A 19,682-nucleotide genomic window follows, 5' to 3' on the forward strand; every position below is an offset into this window, starting at 1 on the left:
TCACATCCTCATTGGGCTACATTTCCAAAGAGAAGTTCCGGAGACCAGAACTTTAATGTGCTGGCCTTTTCCTTCTTTATATTACCTGGAGAGTTTGGAGGATAAGACATCGTTTGGTCTGTCTAAAGACAAGCCGTCCAGCATGAACAAATCCAAATTCCCTTTATCCTTTTCCATTTGGAACATACTAATTGCCATTATCTTAACTGTTTTCCCTGTGTCAGTACTTTAGGATTTCTCTAGCTGTAAATACAATTATAGCACCGTAATGTAATGTCGTCTTCTGACTTCTAGATAAGACTTTTCCTAAATTATGTAATCCAGTTATTCCCTTTGGCTTTTTGATAATTCCATAAATTATTCTTGGGAAAAAAATCTTGTAACTCACCAAAAAATAAAATAATTCCAGGACCACTTCTATTGGAAAAAGTTCCTTCTTTAAACATGAATAACTATGGCATTTCCTAGCCCCTGCAGTCCAGATCCAGTCAAACAAAACAAAACAAAAAAGAGCTTTTACAATAATTTTCATCAGAACATAACCTGTATTTTATGGAATTTTTTCAAAATTAGAAACATTTTGACTATATTATAAATTTTCTGAAGTACTTCAATTTTATAGGGTGAAAATGAAACAACTGCTGTTGCTCATTCTGTGCTTCTGTTAGCATCCAGCTCTTTCCCAACAGCAGGGAATCTGACTTAGGGCATCTGATGATGACCATGTAATATTTTGCTAACTGAAATCTTTTTCCCCATAAAAGCAAATAGAGGTAGTAGCTGGACTCATGGGGTGAATATTGGTACATGCTGACATGCTTTATCACTTAATAATTTTTCTGTCAATTTTCGAAGGCTTCCAGCTATAGTTCATGTTGGTTTTTATTTTTCAGTCTTCAAATCACTGAAACTACTTGAAACACAGTGATCACAAGGAGACCATTCTGTTGATTCTGTACCTCTGAAGAGAAAGTCATGTGGAGAAAATTCTGGACAAAACAGAAAAGCTTTCAGGAAGTTTTTCTTCTCACAGGTTATTATTATTATACTTAATGTTTTCCATATAAGCAACATTTATATGAGGTCCTGAAAAATATAGCTTTGAAAACTCAAATATTTCCTTAAATTTAGTAGACTTTTTGAACTAATATGTGTTTTCCCCAATCCTATCATTTGTACCTTTTAGCATATGCATAAGTACAGAGAGAAGAAAAAAACCTATATGAAAAATAACAAAACAATCAAGGTAAAAAGACAGTAAATCATTAAAAGTCAGATTCAACGTGTAGTCACCCTCTATGAGTAATAGGACTTCTATATTTGGGCAAGGCCTCCGTTCTCTATTTCATCACTGAGAATGAAAGAAACCCATAAAATCAGTTTAGTTTAGATATCTGTTAATTGGCTAAAACTGGGGGAGATTAATTCCACCCTTGCTTTTCTGTGCCTATATTTCCCTATGTAAGATAGGAGAAAATGTAGTTTTCTACTGCCCCAATATTTGTACAGATGAGAAGTCGACAAATCACGGCTGAGCATGGCACACTGCTTTTCCAGAAGCAAAGAGGCACTTCAGGGAGCTTCAGGGAGCTACTGTTTTTCACTCTGCTCCTTCGAGGTAGTAATTTATTTCTGCTGGAATTCTGCATCTTTTCTTAATTCCCTGAGCTTCCACTTACAGCGTGTGAAATGGTCCTGCACAGGGAGAAAAGACACAGATTCCCCTTTCTTATCTTTCTTTCTACAAACACTTCCAATCTCAAAACCCAGCCTTCCACGTGGCCAGATTCTGGTACACAATCTGCTGCTTTATTCAGATTAAGTAGTATTTTGTTTTAGAAATTGTCTACAGGATTTTTTTCCCCTTTTCTCTCTGGTTTTGTGGGTTTTTTCTCCTTTTTTTTTTTGGTATTTGGAAACATGGCATAACAAGTACAGAAATACTGGTTGACTCAGCTTGTGATGTAATTTTCAGTGTTTGAGCCTCCCTCAGCAAGTCTGTGCATAGCCTGCGGAATGCTACTAGTCACTAGTGCCTTATGCACTCCTAGGTGGATGCACACACTAGACATGGGGGTCCGTTTGGGAGCAGAGCAGATGTTACTGAGAGGAGGAAGCTCCAGGTGGAACCATGCAGGACACATTTTGTAGAACTACACCATGACTGTGTTGTCAGCGTCGACTACTACAGCTGTCAAGAGAGTAAAATCTTCACAATGTAAGGAGACAGTTCTCATTTCCAAGCAATCCTTTCTTTTAAAGATTTTGCATATTCATTAATTCAGAACATTTCACAATTACAAATATTTCCTGCACTTTATTCCTCTTTTAATATTTTTTCTTGACTCTAAGGTAATTTAATGTTGTGCAAGACATTTACTTATTGCCAGGTATCAAACAGTTACGTGTGAAACAAAAAGATCATTTCTGTTTAATACAGACAACTCTTACTTTTTCATCAGCAAGTAACACAGATTATTGTTACAACTGAAACCAACATTGGAATGACAAGGCACCAAGTAACTTCATTGCTAGTCTTTTTTTTTCCCAGGAGACTGGATTCATACCAAGCAGAATAGAGAGCATAACCTACTTTTTGAAGTTCAATCTATCTATTCACATAGTCAAAACAACCACATGGTAAAAACCAACTATCTTCACCAACAATTTACCTCAGAATTAAAAAGCCAGATTCTTACAGTAATTAGGGCATCTTCAGTATAGACAAAACAAATATTTGCATGTGAGTAAGAATAACTGAGTATGATTAATAAAATATGTGGATTCACCTTTTTCTGTAGAGAACAAACGGTTTTTCCTATCATCCATTTCTGTTAGATGTCCTCGATTCACTGGGATTTTATTTCAGTTTGTGGCCAGCCACGATCAAGGCCCTTAGCAGTTAAATCCAGGGCAGCTGACCCTGGCTGGCTCACAGGTCTATTCTATATCATTAACATCAAGTTCACTATAAAAGGGAGGGCTTGCTGGGGAGAGGAGGGGGAGCTCTTTTTGCTTTCCTCTCTTCTAGCCTTTGTCTTTATCATGCCCAATGATTGCCATTCCTGGAGCAAATTGCTGCAACTTTGTAGCTAAATATAATTTTGTGTGCTTTGTATTATCATTTATATTGGTTTCTTTATTTTACTAAATCTGTTTAATTTTAACCCACAAGTCTCCCTCCTTTTCCTAATTTCCTTCCTTGGTCGGGGAAGGGATGTTGGGTGATAGAAAAACTGTTATCGTTTAGCCCTGGGTGCGGGCTAAACATAGAAATAGGGAAAACTAACTTCCCTCTGAGAAAGAGTGCTTGTAAAAAGAAAATTGTTTTAAGCTATTTTTTTTATGTGCACATGTGAATGAATTACAAAAAAACCACCACTGAATCTCATGTAGCTAAAACTTTAAATCCCTGAAAGAGGCACACTTACCTAACAGAGCCCTGACCCCCAGTAGGCTTTTAATTAAAAGAGACAAAATATTTTGTCAGAGGGCAGCTCAAGTATAGGAGAAACAATGAGCTAGGTGACAAGTTAATCCTCCATAAATATTTTAATTTTGGCTTGAGATGATTTGTGCAGAGCTGCTTTTCCTCAAAAGATTCTTAAGCCCAACTGGACACAGCTGTGAGCAACCTGATGCAGGTGGCTGTGGTTGGTGCAAGGGTGTTGAACTGGGTGATCACCAGGGGTCCCTCCCACCTCAGCCATTCTGCAATATATGTGGTTCCACTATTTTATACCTGACAATTGTCACTCAGGCAAAATGTTTTCTAAAATATATCTTAAGAACATTTTTCGTGGCTATGATACCACATGATTGAAAGAGCTTAAGATGTGAAATTATATTTTGGGGAAACCAAATTAAAAATAAAAAGCAAATGCTTGGTAGTGTGAACTTCTTATCTTTACTTTTACTTGTTCAGGTAGACAGATTGAAGACTGTCTCCAGAGCCATAATTTTTTCCTTGTGAACAGAATTCTTGGAAACACCCTTGAGGAAATGTTTTAGATTATACAGTGAAGGCACACATATCTTTTCAATAGCAACCAAAATCTTTAAACTTCTTTGTGCCTAAAATCAGATTGGACCAATGACCTTGAAATGGGAATATGAGAAAAATCTTTAAATCTTCAGAAAGACATAATATGTGTCTTGGGAAAGTACTCAAAGACATAGTCAGCTTTTGCATTTGCACTTCAGCCCCAGGACTGTCTTAGTATGGGGGCAAAAGTCTAGTCTTGGTTTTCTCTAGTAAAATGCTATGAAGTGATGATGAATTTTATACACAGGGAAGAGCAGCAAAACAAGAAAGACTGGTTTCTGAAGAGCTAATTCACATCATTCTCTTTAAAAAATGTTTGATGGATTTTCTTTTCCACTGGGCTTGTATCTACACAGATACAGATATTTCTGATAAAGTCATGACATGGTTTTGCCTTTTACAGAGTTTATAAAGCTGCATATATTTATAGTAGTTTGCATTCCACATAATAACACAGGGATGGTCAGGACAGATATTTCATCATTTGAAGCCAGATGAAAAAAAAATACTCATGTACCTTATGGACAATATTTGAAACAGCAGTAAGATTAGAAAGGAAAGAGATTAAGAAAAAACTTCTGTGATCAAGGTATTTTTCAAAATCCCACAAATTTCAGATTATTGTGCTCAGAATTAACTGGCTAATTTTACAAAAAACTAATGAAAGCAGAGATTATCTGTGTGGCAGACTCCACTGTGACTGCTGACTGGCTGACAGCCTTGGGGGAAGACTAAAGCCTGGGATATCTCACTGTAATACCAACAAAGGTATGTTTGCACATGTCATCCAAAGTGAACAAGAAAACCTGGACAATGACTGCATAGTTTCTTGTTTTCCTAACAGTGTTAACAGGTAAATACTTATCTGTAACTGGCAGGAGATAACCACTGACATCCATAGATTGTCTCTTCTATCACCAGCTATAAAAACTGAGCAAGAAGTGTCCAAGATATTTGTATAATTCAAATATCAACCTATCAGCATCTGAAGACTTTTAAACAGTTGACTAGTGAATGTTGTCACAGTATTTCCCAACACTCATTATCTGCCTTTTTTATCCTTTCGATTTAACTTGTAAATTCTTTGTACCAAAGATAATCTTTCTGCTTAAATTTTTCTTTTTTCTTTTTTTCTTTTTAACAGTGTCCAGACAGAAAAAATGCAGAATTCCACCCTTAAAATGCAACTATAATGATAAAGACAACTAGAGTAATCTCACAGAGACTAAATCGGAAAAAAAAAATCATTCTGTATAGTTCGTTAGTAAGCAATTAGAAAGAAAATCAATATCCAGACATAGTTCCATAACCATTTCCTTCTCTAAAAGCATTTAATATATGCTTTCTGAATAGCATATTGACAGGCACCTGGATCATTGTATTGGATTTGCACAGCCATAAAGTCATGTGTAGACAACATGTATGGTCTTTCTCACATCCAAACTCCAGTGAAGAAAAATGATTAATATTTCTCCTTTACTGCTCTGACATTCAGATTAACTAAGATCAAACTAGCTTTATATTTTAGAAAGGAGCAAACGGCACAGTTTGTTATAAAGATAAGTTTCGATTGGTTTATTGTTATTAGAGCTATATCTTAGTGGGAAGATGAAGATTACCTTTACCCTGGTCAGCAAAATTAAAAAAAAAAAATCATTTTTACAGTTAATTGTATATGGTCTTTTTTTTTTCCAACAAAATTCAACTCAGCTCCATTTTTTTGCTACTTAATCCATTATCAATAGTAACATCATTCTGTTTGCCATCAGCAATAAGCTGGGAACCATCTGAATGCATCTGTGAGCCCAATTTTAATTTGTGAACAGCATGTTGTATTTCGACTGCCTTGTTTGTTGCAGTCTTCACGATAATCTTCTTTTTTTTTTATTAGAAAAGCCTTCTTATTTTGTGACTGATATCCACAAATGAACAGCCTTTTAAAGCATTTATTTTCTAGTTTACTTTTCCCAGTGAAATAAAATAGTCTGTCATTGTCAGTGAAGGTTGATATTACCTTGTTTAAGACCATGGCTGGGGAAAATGTTAACTGGCTGAAGAAAAAAAAAAGCTGTATCACTGTCTGTGAGAAGGAAGCTCTTCTGTTGCTGCATGCCAGTAGACCAGATCTAGAAGATGGAAAGGACTTTGCAGATTTTAACTCCTGACCAATCCCAGGACTTACAGTGATAGTAACATAAAACAGCAGAAATTAAGTGCCGAATTTCTGTAGCTAGTTTACTGATTTGTTTGTTTCTTTCTCAGAGGTTTCTAACTCTGTGGTTTTAAAAAACAACTGTCTGCACTTTAGAAATCCCCCTGTGAAATCTGTCTGCTTCACTTGCCAAAGGGGTTAGGTGCATGTTGTGAGCCTTGAGCCAGTGGTCCTTTATTACCTTGAGGAAGCCAGGGCCCCAGCTAGCCAAGACTGTAGGTACTCTAACTTCTCAAGGGCTAGAAATTGCTTTTCATTGTATGTGTAGGTACATACAGCAGAGACCACACAGAATAACATTAGTGCTGGGTGTGAGCCAAGAATTCCAATGTGAGCGAGATTTACCCTGCATTTGGACCTCTCAGTAGGATAAACCTTCTTTATAGCATGAAGAGTAGTCAGCCCTGTAGCTATTTAATCTGCCTTCACTCTCACCTTTCATGTCCAGTATGGCTGCATCAGTTCTGCCTCAAATCCCCTCCACAAGGATGTAGGTGATGACACAGTATGCACAGCAGAGGAAATTCAAGACTAGAAAAATTTAGCAATGTAAGCAGGATCACAGGATGAGAACAGAGCCAGAAAGAGAAGTGAGGAAATGATATCTTGTTATTCTGTCCTCACCATTAGAACTATCTCTGTCCTTTTATTGTGAATTAGTGTAACTGAAGTGTACTATTAGACAGTTAGACTGACGTATGATTTCAGTATAATGTGGACAGTCTTGTTGACTATTTAAATTGTTTTTTAACAATGAAAAGGTAATAAAACCTGAAGTCTTCATTTATATTCTGTGTTGAAGACCAGTATAAATTATATGCCTCAGTCTGGATTATAGTAATTTAAACAGAATGACATGAGTTGTACTAACTGTCAAAGGTCTGTATATGATACCTTTAATAACAGTGTTCAGTGAGCAGAGCAAGCTCGGAATGTGGCTTTAATTCAGTACATTCAATAATTGACTAAGTCACTGATTTTGTGCAGGGTATTTTTGCATTTGAAATTACCAGGAAAAGTAAACACATTCATAACTGAGAGCAAGCTATATAGAGTAACCATTTTAAAGGAAAAAATAACCAATAATAAAAGTAGCACTGCTCTTTCTTGATTGACAGTTTTGAGTTATCAAAATTAATTACATAATAATGATTCCCTTCATTAAACATAAAGTTGACAAGGAAATCAGAGCAATGGACATTGAATAGCACTGACTACAGTTTCAAAATAAATTTGCCCCAAAACTAAAGTTCAAAATTGCACAGCTGGATAATGGTTCTTATGGTTTCACCGTTGTACTTTTTTCTTTTCAAAATATTTGGTTAATGTTTCCTACTTCTATCCATGCAGTAAAAATGGCAGGAACAAAATTTTTTATCCTTTTACCTTTTTCTTTTTAAGACTACTTAATATCAACATTTCAGTACTTTAAAATACCATGTGTAAAGTACAGGTCACTGCTTTTCTTTTACATCATTAATGAATGTTTACGTCAAAACAGTCTTATATTTTTTCCTCATACTGTTCACTTCAAGTGTGTTGGAGGTGTATGTAATTTAAAGCAAAAGTGTGTACAGGACTTTGGAAAAGATCCCTGGTTCTGGTCACAGTAATTGAGAATGATTCAGAAGATACAGTTTTTCCCAACTTTGACTACTTTCTAGTCTAATATTTCAGCCTTAGGAATCAGAAATCAAGCGGTAAGAGTCAACCTGATGACATGTTGTTGCTAAATTGTGTTTCACTGGGTAAGTATATTTTTAGTCAATGCTCTGTAGGAAGAACTCTGATGTTTGTATAGATATGGTGGAATAGCAGCTATATCTTTCTTGATTACAAAGCTCAATGAAATGTCAGACATTATGTTTGATCCTCCACAGCCTTATACATTTTTTAGCTTTCTGCATTATTCTGATTCTGTAACACTTTTCACAGAGTTTAAATAGGTACAAATAATCCCACAAGGCTGTTGGAAATCAGGGTCTTTTTATGCATGGAGTGCTAAAAAAGCCATTTGTGAGGGATCTCTACAGTGAGCTCAAAATCAGACCATCTTTCAAATTTCAGGGGAATGACAGTATACATTGTTAAATCCAAGAAAACTGTGAGTACGCATGGAAATATAGGCAGGAAAATTCTCATTATGGAACAATGCACACACAGACATGCATTTTAAGAAACTAGTAGCAAACAAAAAAAGTTAGAGAGAAAAATAGAATAAAAGTAGCCTTGAGTACATGTCTATTGCACATTCTTTTCTGAGTATTCTACTCACACCTAAGAAAGTTATTTCACTTTCCTGGTCAGTGTTAATCTAAGTCACTGTTGTTCACCTCTAGGATATATTACCAGGAGCAGTCAGAAATTTTAGTTCTAGCAGCAGTGCTGATACTTGGTAAGCATCCTCAGGACATGGCGTACAGTGCCAACTCTTCTGCATTCAATCCCTGTGATGTAGGCATAATTACACTAATCTGAAGACTAGATGCACCTTAAGCATCATGTTAGCTAATATTTCAATTTCTTTCTTCTTAGACTTGATTTAAGTATTGTAGCTCCTGTGATTTTCAAATTGTCTGTAGTCCTAGTTTCAGATGCCATGTTTCAGTTTTAACTCATGAGTCTCCCAGTCAAGTCTTTAACCTTTATGGCTTTTTTTCCTGGTTATGTATTCTGATTTCCTGGGTATTAAACTTAAACATATATTTAATCTACAACTAGCTTTGTAAAGTAAGTGGTATGGTTATGTCCCCTGTATAAAATTAGATTAATTCTAGATTGCGCACACTCCATTTATCATTTTTCTTTTCTACCTCCTACTTCATGACTTTTCCTCTGCAACTTGTTCCAGAGATTTTGAAATTATTCCTCATATTCAGAAGGTACAGAAGATAAATCTTCTCTTCCGTGTTACAATCTAAATTATTTGTTATCTTGTCTCCTTCCTCCATTAAAAAATATCAAAGATGAAGCACTACACAGTGTTGAAGGATGTCCCACTGCAACGTTCACAACAAAAGATCTCCTAGAGTTCAATAAATAAAACACATTTTAAGTCAGTGAAGATGTGATCATTGGTGGCTATAGAAGTAGGCAAGGGTGGTAGTTTTACAAAGCCAAACTCAGTGAGTGTATGGGTGTGTATATAAGTCTCTAAGTACTGTATGATTCAATCTGCTCTTCTTGTCACCTACTTCATCTCACTCTTTTTTTTTTTTTTTTCCTCCCCAAATGGTCAGTGTTTCTGTTCAAAGAGGCTTCTTTCACCTTAGTGCTCCATCAATGCCTGTATTCAGGCAGGACTACAAAAGCATTGACTGCTAAATTGCCTGCAGCCTTCCTAGCATCCCTGTTAGAACAGACTTGAAGAGCTTCCTTAAGCCACAAGGCCTCCTTTCTTAACACTGTCCCTCAGTATATACGAGGGTTTGGGGCACCTAAGCCATGTGTCTCACTCCTAGCAGCAGACCCTCTGTTGTTAGTCCCTCTCTAGACATGCTGTCAGCAGCATCAGAGGGGACGTTACTGATCAGTTGGTGCTGTTGCTGTACAGCTCCCACATTCGGTGCGAGGATTTCTCTCACCTAATTTTACCTTTCTGAAAGTTTCTTCTGACTTCCCTTCAAAACATGGGATCCTCTTTACCAACTTTTTTTTTTTCTCTCAATGATTTTTTTTCCAAAGTTACTAAAAATAACTCTGGCAAAACATGTCCTCACATGCAACCCAGTCCCTCAGTCTGAATTCACATGACTTCTCTGGGACTATTTGCAGACCTGTCCGAACATCATCTTATGTTTTTCAGCTGTGTTTTAGGGTTTTAACATTTGATATCCACTGAGGAAAATATATCCACTGTTTAAGATTCTGCAGTTTCAGTATGCCCAAGGTCTGCAAAATATGCTTTCTCATGTCACTAATAAAGTTTTTATCTTCCTCTCTTTTCACGTAGTTGCTTCAATTCTCTTGCAGAAATGCAAATCTCTCACATTCAAAAATCACTCTCTCTACCTATGCTTTATCTATCTTATCTTTCCTTTGGTCCCTATCTGACTTTTCAATTCACTCCTTTTCCCCTTTTAAGCCCTCTCTCACTTCCTGCTTTATATAATTTTTAAGGTTAAGTTCTACCATAGGAAGAAACTTTCCCATTCTCTGCACCACGATGTGCAAAGTCTGCTCTTTTTTTTATTGTTTGGTTAGAAACCTAGACTAAATACAAGAAAGCGTTAGAGAACCATTAACCTGAAACAAGTTTATAAGCAAAAGAAAGAAGCAAGACCATTTAAAAATAAGGTTAATATTCTTTTGGCTGAAGAATGGATCCATTGACCTTTAAAGAGACATGTTTTCTAGACAGTTCTGTCAGTATTTCATCTTGTTTTCCCTTTATACATACATAATTCCTCTTCTTTAAAATGCAGTGTACACCCTTGCTCTGCTACAGTTGCAGCATAATTTCCCACTTTTAACTTTTTGTTTGTCACGGTTTAAAGCTGGGCTGGCTATTAAACCTGCGGCAGATGCCCTCTGTTATTCCCCCCCCTCCCCCCAGCTTTCATTTTTTCTAAAAGTTCTTTTTTGATGAAAATTCTTTTATGTTCATTAAATGTCAGAGCAGATTCAGGAAAGAGGAAAAGAAAAAGAAAATTTAATATAAAATGCACATACATATGCTCAGAAGTCATGTTAAATTCTGTCCTTTATACTGAATTCTTTATTATAGGCTTTCATCTCTTTTTACTTATTCAGAAATCAAGAGTCCCGAAAAAGTGCTATTTAGCTTTCACAGTGAGTAGCTGATTTGAGAAGTGAGTTATGTTGGCCTTTTCTTTTGTTGTGTGCTCTCACCTAACTGAGTATTCATTGGAAGGAGATGCTTGTTTTAGGATAATTATATGATATATACTTCATAATTGTATCTAAAGATTTATTTAAGACAGGTATTTCAGATCTCAAATTGCTGTAGGCAGAGGTAAAGACAGACCAAAGCATAATCGGTGCCTTAGGCTTCTTCATGGTTGGAAAACTGTTACAGTGGGGTGATCTTAGCAGACAAATCATGTCTGATAAAGTAATTCTTCTTCCTTCTCTGTTTCCTCATGTAATGTCTACCAAGCCTGGGAGAAGATTTCCTTATTTACGCAAAGCCAGCCCCTCGTGTTAGCCTAGGTAAGTGAGCGATGCGCTGCAGAGATTCTCTGTGTTGCAGAGTTGACCCATGCTACTCACTATTTACCTTGCTTTAAAATATACATATGTAAAAGAAACAGCAATTGCTTATTTGATTTTTGTCCACTACTTGGTCAGGTCAATTTAAAAAAGACTGTCTGAGCTAGAAGAACCCGTACTGGAGAGACAGATTGCCCTGGAGGCTGCTCAGGAGGGGAGGGGGGTGCAAGGTGTGATGGGCAGAGAAGCACAACGTGGAGTTGAGGTCCACCAGCTCCTGTGAGGTGACCAAGGCTAAGAGGCTCTGCAGAGACTTAATCCAGGCCTCTGGAGAGATTAAGCCTATGTTAATATTTGTGATACCATTCGCTGGCACTGCATTCAGCTGGCAGACCCTGTCTGGCCTATCAGGCTCTGAGCCTCTGAAACAGGGTGGCTGAGTCCAGTGCATCTTTTGGGAATGGTCTTCAACTGTGCTGGCTCTGTAGTCACACCTGGTGTTTGCCAGGGACAGCCTTGGTTGGCATGGAGCATAATCAGTGACTGCTCCAGCAGTTTGACTCTGTAAATGACTGACTCCCAGTTCGTAGGAGTGTTCCCTAGAGCTGTTCGATGTGTCAATGTAGGCTCAGTCCCAGGGACTGGAAAGGGTGACAGAGTGAAAGGAATTCCCTAGGTAACAGTTTGCTGCCTTGTGTAAGCTACTGTGTAACTCCCTAGAAGCAAGAACATGCACTGCGGGCTGGGAGGGAGATGTGTAAAGTTTAATAACTTTATTTTTAATTTCTATTTTATCTTCCTTACTTTGAGTTTTTGCCATTAGAAAAATGTTCTGCTCTTCATGTAATAAAATTCAACTTTTTACAGCTAAAGGCCTTTAGACTTTCTTTAGAAAACACTATAGGAGGAGCAGATTCACACCAAAGCCCTGGCCAGCTAGTCCAAACAATCTCTGTTACTTGAGAATGACACAGAGAAAAAGACAAGTGCCACAGACCACTTGCCTACAGGAGAAAATATGATTCTTTCCTATTCCTGCCAGAACCCAGTTGAGTCCCAAAGGGTAAGATTTAAAAGTGTTTTTCTAACAATGCAACTGCCTATTCTTTTCCAGAAAGATACTTTCTTTTGAGTAACAAAGGGCTGTAGGATGGTATTGAAGATTTTTTCACTGGTGGGAGTAGTCTGGGATTTAACTTCTACAGCCTTTCTTTTTTGGAAACAAGAGAAACTTAGGGAGGACTTACCATCAAAGAGAATGGTTTATGGCATTTAAAACAATCCCAATCCCACGTTCCGTTCCTTGCACTAAAAGTGCATCTTTACAAAGGGCCAAATTAATTTCATTTGCAGCATAACACTTTGAAACTTCTTTTTTTAAAAAAAAATATGGGCTATGCACTTCTAAATTGTGAGTGCCACAGTTTCAAGTGACTCTGAGAAACCCATATTCATGATTTAAAAGTTGTTTGGTATATCACTGTTTTGAGTCCTAAAGCCCATCTGCAAAACATAGTGAAGTCGATAGGACTCCTTTTCCTGAAGGACAGACGTTGATTAGACCATTTTACAGCTAATTTGAAACTTTCAGGAAAATAAGTCTTAAAATGACTTAAAACATTTGTTTTCTTGCATTTCAGGTAAACTTTTTTTTTTTTAATGTGAGTGGCTAGGGATGAGAAATATTTTCTGGAGACAGAATAAATTTTACAGACTACAGCTTAAGAGGCATGTCAAACTCAGAGATCTGAAATTAAAAGTGTACCACATAATGTCATCTCAGGTTCACATCTTTATTAAACTGATGACAGAGGCTGGTATACAGAGGTGTCTCAATAGTCCTGATCTCAGAGCAAATGGTCAAATTCCCTTGACAAAGAGCAAAAAGATCACATTACATTTTCTTTCTTTAGTTTTTAAGTACTAGAAAGGCAGTGCTTTCCTTAGTTTGTGATAAATGCTGAGGTTGAAGCTTCTCTTGACAGACTTTTGGTTTCATACCATTGCTGACAGGACAGCTACTTCTCATTCTTTCTTTCAGAACTGAATATCAGTATTCTTCCACAAAAGAGGTAATCACTCACTTCTGGCCAACACCATTCACTTTTCTACCAGAATTAGGCAGTGTATACTCTAAGCCCAAGATATGCTGGTGTGTGTAACAGTTCAGAGATTGCCTGTCTGCTGTGCTGACCCTTTCTGCTTCTTCAGTCTCCCAGGGCTCGCTTGTCTCCACCGTCCTAGCCACTTGGTCCTATCTGCCATTGCAGAATAACTTCAAGAGAAAAAAAAATATTCAGGTTGTTATCTGAAAGTACCTCAACCCTTTTCTTAATAAGGTTCAAAAGAACTACAGCAGCCGGAAAGCCTGGTAGCGTGTCTCAGGAATTACTGCAATTCAGATTTCTAGGTGATGTCTGAGAGATGCAGTGCAACCACATACCCCAGCAGACCAGAAATTCCAATTTTTTTCTGCTCCCACCTCAACAGATAAATTTTTAAATTCCAGGGCTTCACTCACATATTTCTTCTGGCAAAATCCAATGTAAAGATGGCACATTTTTATGTGTAGGTGTAGTTCTGCTTGGATATTTTTGTACTTCTGTAATATTAATCCCATAAGCTACATTTATCATTTATGTCAGTGTTACTCAGATAGCAGGAACGAGGTTTATGTTCCCACTTACCTCACCAAACTTTCATTCACCAGGGAATAAAGAAGACACTGGGAAACAACTCACATCATAATATTGTCATCTCGACGCCAATGAAGAAATGAAACAATTAAAGATGACTTTGAATTTGCTGCACGCCTGAAGGAGTAAGAAGAGAACGGGAACACCCAGTTGGACTGCTTTTGTTTACAGCAACACATTTTAATTATGATTTACAGTTGCATAGGAATTCTGATCCATTGGACAAACAGTAGTTAGTCAAGACGAAAAGTTCCTTGTATGAAATCAAAATAAAGCTTTGAAAAATCGCTATGATAGAAATGGATTTTCAGACTCCTTAGAAAGGAACAGAAAGCATCATGGACTAATATAGAATATTTGTGCATGATGTTTCTTTGGGACTTATACTTTTAGAACATCTCTTGAGCTATGTTACTTCCTTAGTGTTAACTGAGCAATAAAGATTTAAGGCATGTGGTGGCATGGTCTTTTATTATATCTTTATAAGTCTTTATTGTTTATTAATATAAAAATATTATTTACCTAATTCTATGCTAGCATCTTAAGATCTTTTAGCCTTATAAGTCTTCTTCCAGTCAGATTTTTATTTTCAAGGTTTAAAAACATTTTCAGGCTTGTTCCACACATCAGTTACTACTGGAAATCCTTTAGGATCTGCTTATTATGTGATTTAGTTTTATAACTGTGGAGAACAAAAAACTGTTCATTATTTTTCATTCTGCTAGTGCAAAATGGATTGGTAAATATTACTGCCAAATCTCTCCAAGTGTCAGTGTGGGAATTATCCAGACGCAACTGAAGTTAATAAAAGGCTTTCAGTTAACTTAAGCAAGAAGTGATCTGAGCCCTGACAGAGTAAATGAATTTGGCTGATGTGCTAGTGCAGTGCTAATCAGGCCTCAGTGGTGCTGCTGGTTTGGGAGAAATGCTTCATCACCAAGGCTCACCACTGCAGGATTTAGGCTCTCTCACTGATCATCTGCATGTGATGACATTGAAAGAGACCCTTGCACTTCCTTCTCCCTTCTGCACTAAAACTGCACAAAGTTTGCTACCTGTTGTATCTTGCACAGCTATTACAGTTCCCAAACAGCCATTTAATTTGTATGCAAAACCTCTTTTCTATGCAGTAGTTTCTATAGCTAATTAAAACGTGAAATAAAAACCATACGAAATGCCAGTGCCCAATAAAGTTGCACACAAATAAAAATCTCACTCTGCTCAGAACATACTTTCTATGAAGTGGGCTGTATCTCAGCCCTGTGCAACCATGCTGCCCTGTAATACGATATTGCGGTTGCTACAAGCTTTGTAATGAATTTGCAAACTCTCCAGACTGAAGCTTGACAGGCATGCTCAATCCAAGCTTTTCTTGACCTGTTGCAGTTTTGTCTTACTTGTTTTGGGTGTGACAATAATTTCTGTAACTGACCTGATGTTTATGGCTAATTTATTTCATTTTTATCACCTTTCTATGGCACAACCATAGTTTTACACAGGTAGCAGCAACTAGCAATTTTTCTATGTAGAATGAGTTATTTATGACTCTGACATAATCATGTAGTGTAGAGAAATACAGGCCTGGCACAACAGCAGCGTTGTTGAGTAGTGAAGCCACAGGATGCGGCAGAGAGGAGGGCAGTCGTGGAGTGATAAAAGATGGAGCACACGCTTGGTGCTGGAAATCCCATAGCTATAAACATCATCCATAGTCAGTTAAAAAACTGCAGAACTGGACAAAACTGGTTTGAAATGTCACAAAGAGAACAAAGATATGGTATCTGGCATACGTAAAAGGCATTATGTATAGACAATTCAGGTGTAATGTAGAGCTGTAGATCAAACAAGAAAGAAAACAGGCTTGAAAGTGTGATAGCAAACAAATAGAAATTATTCCAAGAGCATCCTAGATTGAAGAAAAAGAAACTATCAAAATGAACGTTACATTCTTCCCAGAAAAGGACTCCAGGTGCTGGCAGCTCACCATGACAGCCCACCACTGCCACCAGACTGAAACCACCAACGTTAGGAACCAGACGAGCAAGGGAAAGGAGAGCATAAACACCAGGAAAAGGGGTGGAAGCTAAGAAGTGTGTGCATAAAAATTCTAACTGTATTATTATTCTTTCTTTTTCTGTAACATTCAGATCTGTACTAATAATGACTAGATCCTGAAGATTTCCACTATACTAACAGTAAACTCTTGGCTTTATGTATCTATATAATGTGTATTTCTGCTTTGACCATAAACAGGATTTTGAGTGTAATACATGCTCACATCAACAACAAAAGGCAGTGAATTCAGTGGGGTTCAGGACTTCACACAGTAGACCAATTTTATCCTACCCCAATCTCTGATTCCTGTTAAGTTATGCAGCAATGCATTTCAGCCCAAACTTTCTCTCGATGCTGTCTAAAACCTGGAAGACTTTTTCTCTTGTGGCAGTACTTCTGTACCAGCTTTTAGTTGCTTCTGCCCCCAAGGCCAGTCCCAGCTCCACTGGGAACCAGTGGCACCTGCCTGCTAGCATGGCACACCTCAAATCATATGTGCCGCACGTTGGGCTCAAACTTTGATCCTTCATTCAGCAGAAGTCAAATATACTTCTGGAACGACACAGAAGCCCCCAGGCATCAAATAGAAAATTACAGGCTGTTAACCTGTACACATATAAATCTGAATCTGTTGGTATTAGGCTTAAACAGTGATTTTCATAGGGAGTTAGGAACCGCTTCTCAGAAATTAGTTTTTCTGCATGATAAGTATCACTTTGTACTTCTGTAATTTCTTTTATTTCTACTTTACTGATTTCTATAATACAATATATTTCTGTTTTATGTTAAGGGTTAAGGATGTGGCTAATTTAACACTGCTGTTAACCTTAATTTTTTTGAGAAGACGGCAAAGGTCTAACCTTTGAGCTGCATTTCAAATCTGACTGTTTATAAAGCATCTGTTTTATTAAAATTGGAGGCTCAGAGAATGACAGCACAAAAACTAATATTTCTTTGCTCCCTTATTTCCCCAGTGGAAGCAATATGTTTTTCCACTTCAATAAGTTTTCAGTCTCCCTCCTGCAATATGATCAAAATGTTTCATGCTGGCCAAATTATTAGTGACAACCGCATGGCATATGAAGAGTTGTATATAAATGTGATTTAACAAACTGATTGAGTCCTAAACACAGAGCACACTGACTTTCAATGGACCAGTTCAAATTCATTCCCAGTATTATGGGAAAACTAATTCCACTGTGTTTTAAACTACTGTTGACAGAATATTTTAAAGCCTATTTTTTTCTGGCTTCTTAACACAGCACGACAGAACCACAGAATGGTTGGTGTTGGAAGGGACCTCTGGAGATCATCTAGTCCAACCCCCTGACAAAGATAGGTTCCCCTAGAGCATGTTATAGAGGGTCGTGTCCAGGTGGGTTTTGAATATCTCCAGAGAAGGAGACTCCATAACCTCCCCGGGCAGCCTGTTCCAGTGCTCTGTCACCCTCAAAGTAAAGAAGTTCCTCCTCATATTCAGATGGAACTTCCCATGTTTCAGCTTGTGCCCCTTGTCCTGTCACTGGGTACCACTGAGAAGAGTCTGGCCTCATCCTCTTGACACCCCCCTTAAGGTATTTGAAAGTGTTGATTAGATCCCCCCTCAGTCTTCTCTTCTCCAAACCAAACAGACCCAGCTCCCTCAGTCTCTCCTCATAAGGGAGATGCTCCAGTCCTCTCATCATCTTTGTAGCCCTTCGCTGTACTCTCTCTAGTAGTTCCTTGTCTTTCTTGAACTGGGGAGACCAGAACTGCACACAGTGCTCCAGGTGGGGCCTCACTAGAGCTGTGTAGAGGGTCAGGATAACATCCCTCGACCTGCTGGCCACACTCTTCCTAATGCACCCCAGGATACTATTGGCCTTCTTGGCCACAAGGGCACATTGTTGGCTCATGGTGAACTACTTGTCTACCAGGACACTCAGGTCTTTCTTCACAGAGCTGCTTTCCAGCAGGTCAACCCCCAGCCTGTACCGGTGCATGGGGTTATTCCTCCCTAGGTACAGGACCCTACACTTACCTTTGTTGAATTTCATGAGGTTCCTCTCTGCCCAACTCTCTAGTCTGTCCAGGTATCACTGAATGGCAGCACAGCCTTCTGGTGTATCAGCCACTCCTCCCAGTTTTGTATCATCAGCAAACTTGGTGAGTGTGCACTCAGTCCCTTCATCCAGATCATTGATGAGTAAATTAAACAGGACTGGACCCCGTACTGCCCCCTGGGGAACACTGCTAGCTACAGGCCTCCAACTAGACTCAGCACCACTGACCACAACACTCTGAGCTCTGCCATTCAGCCAATTCTCAATCCACCTCACTGTGCACTCATCTAAGCCACACTTCTTGAGCTTTCCTATGAGGATGTTGTGGGACACAGTGTCAAAAGCCTTGCTGAAGTCAAGGTAGACAACATCTACTGCTCTCCCCTCATCTACCCAGCCAGTCATGTCCTCATAGAAGGCCAGTAGATTAGTCAAGCATGATTTCCTCTTGGTGAATCCATGTTGACTACTCCTGATAACTTTCTTTTCCTCCACATGCTTAGAGATGGCATACAGAATGAGCTGTTCCATCATCTTTCCAGGGATGAAGGTGAGGCTGACCGGTCTGTAGTTGCCTGGGTCCTCCTTCTTGCCCTTTTTGAACACTGGAGTGACATTGGCTTTCCTCCAGTCCTCAGTCACCTATCCTGTTCTCCATGACCTTTCAAAGATGATGGAGAGCGGCTTGTCAATAACATCTGCCAGCTCCCTCAGCACTCACGGATGCATCCCATCGGGGCCCATAGATTTGTGGGTGTCCAGTTTGTCTAAATGATCTCTAACTTGATCCTCCTCAACCAAGGGAAAGTCTTCCTTTCTCCAGACTTTCTCTCATACCTCCAGGGTCTGGGATTTCTGAATGACAGCCTTAGCAGTAAAGACTGAGGCAAAGAAGGCATTCAGTAACTCAGCCTTCTCTGTGTCCTCTGTCACCTTCCCTAGCTGACTTGTTCCATTGCCTATTATCATAGTTGCTCTAACAAGCAGTAAGTCAGTAAAAGTTCCCATTCTCATCAGCCAACCCTGAGCAGTTTCCTAGTTAGTGAGCCCAAATCTCCGGGTCATACTGTAATATAGATTTTTATTGTTTTTTTTCTGTATAAACTCTCTGGGTAGCTATCCTGGCGGTTCCTGCAAGAACTTGTCCAGAGTACATGACACTGAAGAGAAGTCTGTACTAAGATAAGGACAGTGCAGGTCAGAGAATGAAGTTGAAATCTCAAATAATTTCCTGAGTGTTAACTTATGTGCTAATTGATGGAGAGTGAGCTTTTCATTTCTATTTCTGAGACTTTTTAGCTAGCAAAAATTAGTGGTTAAGATACAACCTATAATATCACAGCTCAGTTTTGTTGGGTAATGGAACATAACATGAAGTTATAATGAAATAAAGGCAACTGTTCAGTAGAAATACATGCATTCAGTAATTCGGGCCACACATTTCCATGATGTGCACATAG

Source organism: Nyctibius grandis, chromosome 1 (assembly GCF_013368605.1).
Source record: "Nyctibius grandis isolate bNycGra1 chromosome 1, bNycGra1.pri, whole genome shotgun sequence".
NCBI lineage: Eukaryota > Metazoa > Chordata > Aves > Nyctibiiformes > Nyctibiidae > Nyctibius > Nyctibius grandis.